The 7,592-nt window shown below is 39.7% G+C and overlaps 1 pseudogene; it reads left to right on the top strand.

The window, feature by feature from the left end:
* The first annotated feature begins 529 nt into the window (after nt 1–529).
* Nucleotides 530–4,060, top strand: LOC148009695 (pentatricopeptide repeat-containing protein At2g13600 pseudogene; annotated as a pseudogene).
* The last annotated feature ends 3,532 nt before the right edge of the window (nt 4,061–7,592 follow it).

Here is a 7,592-nt window from a genome sequence, read left to right as displayed (position 1 = left end):
GAAGTTAGCGCCAAGAAACGACTTCCTTCTACAAATTTAAAAGGTGGGGGAAGGGTGGGGGGGTGTAAAGGTACATTATGTTTGGGCTATCATAATTTGAAGGGTAAAAGAAGGGTTAGAGGGTACATGGGTACTTGAAGAATAAGGGAACCAAACGTAAAACAATTGAGCTTTGTTTATTCTAGTTAGGGTTAACTCAATTTATGTAATTGCTTTTAAAAAGTTAGATTATAATACTTTTTTATCAAGTTCGCAAGGCTATTAAGAATAAAGTTGTTGAAGCGATAGGATCAACTACAAGGATTCTTTTGAAAATGTGAACTAGAGATCAAGGAATCAAATTATTAAGGTTATGAAACCAGTAGGATGAGGTATCATGTAAGAGTGAAAGCCTTATTGTAACTATGTTCATAATGTTTAATGATTAAAATTAAACATATTACATAATTATTCTATAGTTTACCCATATTACATGGTCCAAGGTAAGTGACATGGCCGCGGACACGTAGCTTCGACTTAGTCGTCTCACCGCACTCGCTTTGACTTGCACGTGACTCCGCTCTTATGGAAGCAAGGAAGGTAATCACGCGGGTAAGGCGAAAGCCTGTGATTTTACCAGACAAGCTGCACCCTCAGCCGCAGTCATGATCGCTCGCAGAAGAAGAATCTGCTTCGATGGCCGGTTCCTTGTGAGAGAGACCTCATCATAGACCAGTCCAGAATCTCCAGCCATTGACCACGGGTTCAGAATCCTTGTGGGATAATGGCTGGGACAATCATGCCTAGCAGGAAATGATAAGCCTTGAATCATCGTTGATTCATGGCTGACTCTGATCAAGGATTCATGGCTGAGAATCAGAGTCAGCCGTCAATCCTTGTGCGATAATGGATGGGACAATCAACATTAGCAGGAGATGGTGAGCTTCCTGTCAGGAAGAAAGACGATAAGCTTACTGCCAGGCAGGAAGACAATTAGACAGTGATCTATGGCAGAGAGATCATGAGTAAAGGCATTATTCAAGAGGGTATTGCCATTGTGGCCTTGCTGAAGTCTTGTGCCAAGCAGAAGGATCTGTGCAAAGGCACTACCATACATGCCAATATTGTGAAAAGGGGGCTGCTTGCAAAGAGCCCTTTCATTGGGAGCAGTTTAGTTAGTATGTATGCCAAATGTGGTGCACTTGCCAAGGCACAACAAGTGCTTGATGAGCTTCCTGTTTGCGATGTAGCGATTTGGAACTCACTAATTGCTGGCTTTACCCAACATGGTCATGGTGAGGAAGCACTAGACTGCTTTGAACGGATGCAACGGGAGGGCATCTGTCCCAATGCTATCACCTTTGTTTGCATCTTGAAAGCCTGTGGCAGCATGGGAGCAGCTCATAAAGGTGAACAAATGCATGATATGATTGTCAAACAAGGGTTGCTTGGAACAAATATTGTGCTTGGTACTGCTTTGGTGGATATGTATGCCAAGTGCGGTGCACTTGCTAAAGCGCAACAGGTGCTAAATGAGCTTCCTGTTCGAAACGTAGTCACTTGGTCTGCACTAATTGCTGGATATGCCCAACATGGGCATGGCAAAGAGGCATTGGATTGCTTTGAACAGATGCAATGTTATGGCATTTGTCCAAACATAATAACTTTTATCTCTGTTTTGAAAGCCTGTGGCAGTGTGGGAGCAGCTGACAAGGGTAAACAAATTCATGATGAGATTGTAAGACAGGGGTTGTTGGGAACAAATGTTGTCCTTGATACTGCTTTGGTTGACATGTATGCTAAATGCGGTGTGCTTGAGAAAGCACAAAAAGTACTGAATGAGCTTCCTGTTCGAAATTTGGTCACTTGGTCAGCACTAATTGCTGGATATGCTCAACATGGGCAAGAAGAAGAAGCATTGAATAGTTTTCAACAAATGCAACATGAGGGCTTTTATCCAAATGTAGTCACCTTCACTTGCATCTTGAAAGCTTGTGGCAGCATGGCAGCAGCTGACAAGGGTGAACAAATCCACAGGGAGATTTTGAGGCAAGGGTTGCTACAAACAGATATTGTGCTTGGCAATGCTCTGGTGGATATGTATGCCAAATGTGGTGTGCTTGCAAAAGCAGCACAAGTTCTTGAGGAGCTACCTGTTCGTGATGCAGTTACCTGGTCTGCACTTATAGCTGGGTATGCACAACATGGACATGGTGAGGAAGCACTGCATTGTTTTGAACGAATGCAATGCGAGGGCCTGTCTCCAGATGCAGTCACGTTTGTATCTGTGCTCAATGCATGTAGTCAGTCATGCCTACTAGATAAGGGGCAAATGTATTTTGCCAACATGAGAAAAGATTATGGCATCTCACCAAGTGTAGAGCACTACACTTGCATGGTTGACCTTTTTGGCCGTGCAGGCCATTTTGACAAGGCAATAGCAGTGATTAAGAAGATGCCATCTTTTGAATATCTCCCAGTTTGGTTTACTTTGTTGGATGCTTGTCAAAAATGGGGAAATGTGAAGCTTGGGAGATTGGCCTTTGAACATGCAATACAACTGGATAAAAAGGACATTGCAGCTTATTCACTTATGAGCAATATTTATGCAGCCGCTGGCATGCACAAGGAGGCAGACAAGATTGAAGCCATGATAATAAAATGAAACACTGAAGAGGCCAAGATATCATGAGGTTGTTGGTTCAAGTTAACAAAGGTAAAGACTTCAATGTTGTACTGTTTGCAATGCATGTATCTTCTCGGGCAGCTGTTCCCTTATTTGGTCAAGCTGCAGAACACAATGTATCAGAATGAGAGAGGCATAAAATCATAATCATAGGTGCAAATCACTTCCGAGCTCTGCAGGATGATGGCACTGCAGCTTCTATTGGCTTTAAAAATCTGATTGTTTTGTGGTCACCCCCCAAAAAGGATTGCATATATCCAAATGAGGCTTTAACATGTGCATGCAAGAAACAGACAATGATCTGTGCAGTCATTGAACCTTGATTATAAAGGTCAGATATTTCATGGTCCTCAATGCAAAAGGATCTTCATGTTAGCTACTTATCTGAATCACATAGAGAGCATCTGTTTATGCTACATAGCATTTGTTTTCAATTTGAAGAATTTGCATTCAACTAGTCATCCAGTGCTCATAAGGGCAAAATGGCAATACCTGCAACAACCACCAAGACCAACAGCAAATTCAATCCTTCTCTGGCCAAGGAGTTTTAACTTTGGGTGAAGTACATTCCTTTGACAGGAAATGGATCCGCAACTAGTGCACACAAAGGTGCAGGAGTTACATGATGCACTTGCAACAGGATGCTATAGTAAGGCACATAAATTGTACCCAGTTACACTTCTATGGTTGCAGAGTTACCTGCAAACACATGCTATCTGGATGAAGGCATTGTTCTTTCTCAACTCACACCAATAGACTACCAGAGGCAACAAAAGGCAGCATGGAAAACATTCAAGCACAAACCAAATCAGATAATTAACTTCATCAGTTTCAGAAAAGTTGATCCTATGCAAGAATGAACCAACCAGCGCCACTTGATATCTACTCATACAGAGTTTAGTGTGGCAGCTGTACTAGTGACCATCCAGAAAGCTGTGTTTTTTGGAGATGCTTCAGCTATCTCACACTGAAATCCAAAAGTGCTGCAGTTTTTTCTTCTCCTCTTGAGATTATCCTAATGCTGCCATTGAAGCCTCATATGATGCAGGCCTCGCTGTTCAGCACTGAGTGGTGCAGTTTCAACTTGTCACTGCTGTCATGTTGGCGAACTACTTGCCACCTCCATTTACTACCTTCCTGGAGAAGTCCTTAAGCTCCTAACAGGATTATGGCAGTGCAGGAGCAGTCACATATGTATACTAGAAACAAAATGTATTTGCAGGCTACATCAAAAATTGAGCATATGAGTCATAGCATGGATTTGTCCGACTCTGACACGTTTTTCTCCCTTTGCTCCTTGCTGTTTTCATTTGCATTTCAACCTTTCCCTCAGTCTTTGTGCCATGAAAAGAAATTGCTGGTGCTTGTTTCTTTACACAATTGTAAAACACATGCTTGCTTCATATTTTGAAATTGTTTCCTCTCTCTCTCTCTCTCTCTCTCTCTCATCAAACTTAAAACTAAGAGTAATTTATAAAATTTGTAACACTAAATGTTAGATATACAAATAATCTCTTTTATGTACCAAACTTATAAACTTTCATCTATACACGACAATAAGAAAACACATTCTTACTTTGCGTGATATTTATTTAGAAACAACAATGTTATACTGAAACGGATCAAAGACCAAGCATTATAAAAAGACTTTCTCTAAGAGATCTAGTCAAAATGAAGTTCTCTTTTTTCCAGGAATCATTTTTATCTCCAAGTAGGATATTCATAGATGAGGTAGCCTTGTCGCTAGCATATTTGGCCTCTTTCTAACATTTATGCCATGAAGGAAAGGTATAAGGCATCCTGCCTTCCATTAGCAAGCCATGATGGCTAGGTTTATACAAAAAAAGAGCAACGTCTCCATTTTTAAGGAATCATTAGCAAAATCTTCATCCTTGACTAAAACATGCGAAGGTGAAGTAGAGGCTGATCTTATGCTTTCTATTAGTAATGGCATGGGAGATGTGATAGTCTTACCTCTCTTTTTGACACTTGCATTTGAATAAAATCACAATATGAGTACGTTAACAACTAACAAAGACCATTTTATTCCAAAGGTAATAATACTTGATCAAACATTTGTGAACCATCTAGTAAGTACTGCTAGACATTGATGTCACAAAACAATCCAAATCCTTGAATCCATACTTAAATCAATGCCTCAGTATCTTATTAGTATGAGAACGTGGAAACTTCTTCTTTTGGTCAACCTCGTGCATATGCACCCGAAAGCATTGGGTATATCCATAATGTACAACTTTGATAAAAACGGGTAGCTTAATGTCTATATTGACATCATCATGCAGACACTCAACAACTCTCGCAAGGTCCTCATGATATCATTAGTTGTTACTGTACGCAATGTGCACTGTAGCTTCTTATGATGCTTAGAAGCCTACGAGTAATAGCTCCACTTTGGGATAGACATCTACAAAAGTCAAATAAATACTAAAATACACAAAATAATCCGCCTCCAAAAGAATATATACTAACCAAATATAGCATGAAGAGCGATTCACGTATATGTTAGAAAAGTGACCCTATAAGGTTACTTTCAAAGTACATCTTATATACAATGTTTGTGGTCATATCCTCATCCTTTTTATCCAATAGGACTTTCATACCACATGAGGATTTTACCCTTAAAAATGCAACATGCAATTGACTATGTGTAAATACTTGTGCTTGTAAATAAAGCCCAACCACGAATAAAGTTTGTCCTTGTGACTTGTTGATCGTTATAGCGAGCGAATGCCAATCGAATGAAAAATTCTATATTTCATAGTAAATGGTAGTTGTGTAGCATTGGAAATCCAAGTAATCCTAAAAATAAAAACTCATTTATCTACATTTGTCCTTGTTATTATCTTAGCATTTATTGCTTTCCTATTGAAAGCCTTACATACCAACCGTGTACTATAGCATAGGCCCTTTCTTGGTTTTAGGTTTTTGAGGATAATAATAGGTGCATTTATCTTAGCAATAATGAATGAGGAGGAAATCTATCTCCAAGTTCTAATGTATTTAAATACTCCATGAAGTATAAAAATGAGTTATCTATCTTTGCAGCCGAATTTGCACTATAATACTACTTAATCTGTCTTGGCATCAACTACAATGTATGGTCATTCAGAGTAGCCATCTTTGTATTTTGTGATACACGTATAGCCCACTCACTAAAATACGTTATATAGTCACCCATATTGGACACATCACCATAGACACTATACAATAAAGGTTTTAATAGAGTGTCATTTTAATACCATGTCAAGTGAAACACACAACTTATCACAGTTTTCAATAATACCCACTCCATCCCTTATTCCCTGAATCCAATGAATGAACCCATTGTCCATCACATTACCATTTATTGATGCTCACATATTCCCAAATAGCCTTAACACCCTCATATACTGCCACTAATTTGAGTAACACATTATAGCATCAACAATATCCTCATGTTCCCTTCCCCACAACTAGTAAGACCTATCTAAAATTTCCTCCAAATAAAACAACATTTTTCCCAAATGGTTTATTACAACTCATAACATCTCTTAAACTTCTATCAAGTGCTTCAAAGATATGTCAATGGGTCACATGAGCCTCATCCCATAAAATGAGACTCGATTGTCTCAAACAATTGAGCAAGGTCACTTTGAATAGGAATACTATAGGTGGATTGATTATTTCAATCTATTGGGATTTTAAACCGCAAGTGAGCTATACAACCACCTGATAGAAGCAAGACAACAATGCCACATGATGTTGCCAATGCTATATGACCACCATTGTGCATCTTTGCAAACAAAATACTTATACAAAAAAGTCTTCCTAGACCCACTAAGACCACCCAAAAAGAATATATCCCTAGAATTTGCATCAATAGTATCCATTACTACACTAAAGGCAATTCTTTGTCCCTCATTCAATAATGCCTCCATAGATTCAAAAACCCTATGTTGTATCTGTTATACACATATTCATCTTGCAAAAGAGAGTTAGCATGAAATTGAGATTTTTCTTGATGAGGTTCTGGCAACCCATCAAAATCAAAGAGTCTTTACCCGATATGGCCTAAAAGGTCTTGAAGATACAACCAAGCCATATTAGATGCCTCTGCTATATAACACTAGGAGAGACATACATGTGTTGTAGTTGCAACTTGTATATAATATCCTCTACCATTGGTACCAAAAACTTTTCCTATAGTTGACCAAGCCGAGTAGGCTCACAAAAGGCCAAAATTACAACAAACAAAGTTCACAATTGAGCACTAGTCTGCATGGAAGAAGCTTCTTTCAAGCACATAGCATACTCATCATCACTCTCCAACATACCTCTTGAAATGCAAGCTATTAGATATGCTTAATGTCCCACCCTCGTAAGGTGCCACCAATGATCCATGGTGCTCAAAGTTGTAAGGTCCCCATAATGAGAAGAAGCTATGTGTGAGCATGGACATTGGGTGGGTCCTGACTTGTATGTTAGATGAGATCTATGTGAACGGATGGCAAAAAGGTGACCTTTGTAGATCTAGCCTTTGGGTTAGATAGAGTAGTTATACTAGCAGTAACTCGAGACACAAGGCATCAAGTTGCAGGGTGTGGGAGTTATCAAGGGCCCCTATTTTGGAGTCCAAGGGCCATAGAGATGGCCCCTAGTGCTAGGGGGTCTTGGGGGGGGAAGGGGGGGGGAGGCAGTACCCTCTTGACAGGGTCTCATGGATAGTGCCACCGGCTCAACAATAAAGAGAATATTCCTTGGAATATTCCTTCATCAACTAGGGAAGGTTCATCATATGGTCGGACATACCGACCAAGCTACCTTCTTAGGCTATAAAAGGAAGACCCCTCTAAAATCGTTGTCAATCCATCTTTCACCCCGTCAGAGTCCTTTCAACTACCCTAAGGTCTTCATCTATCATCTATTT

The sequence above is a fragment of the Lygodium microphyllum genome, chromosome 30, assembly GCF_053477565.2.
Source record: "Lygodium microphyllum isolate KBCC chromosome 30, Lygodium_microphyllum_v1.1.10, whole genome shotgun sequence".
Classification (NCBI taxonomy): domain Eukaryota; kingdom Viridiplantae; phylum Streptophyta; class Polypodiopsida; order Schizaeales; family Lygodiaceae; genus Lygodium; species Lygodium microphyllum.
Note: the sequence above shows the minus strand (reverse complement) of the source record. Positions and strands in the feature narration are given on the sequence as shown.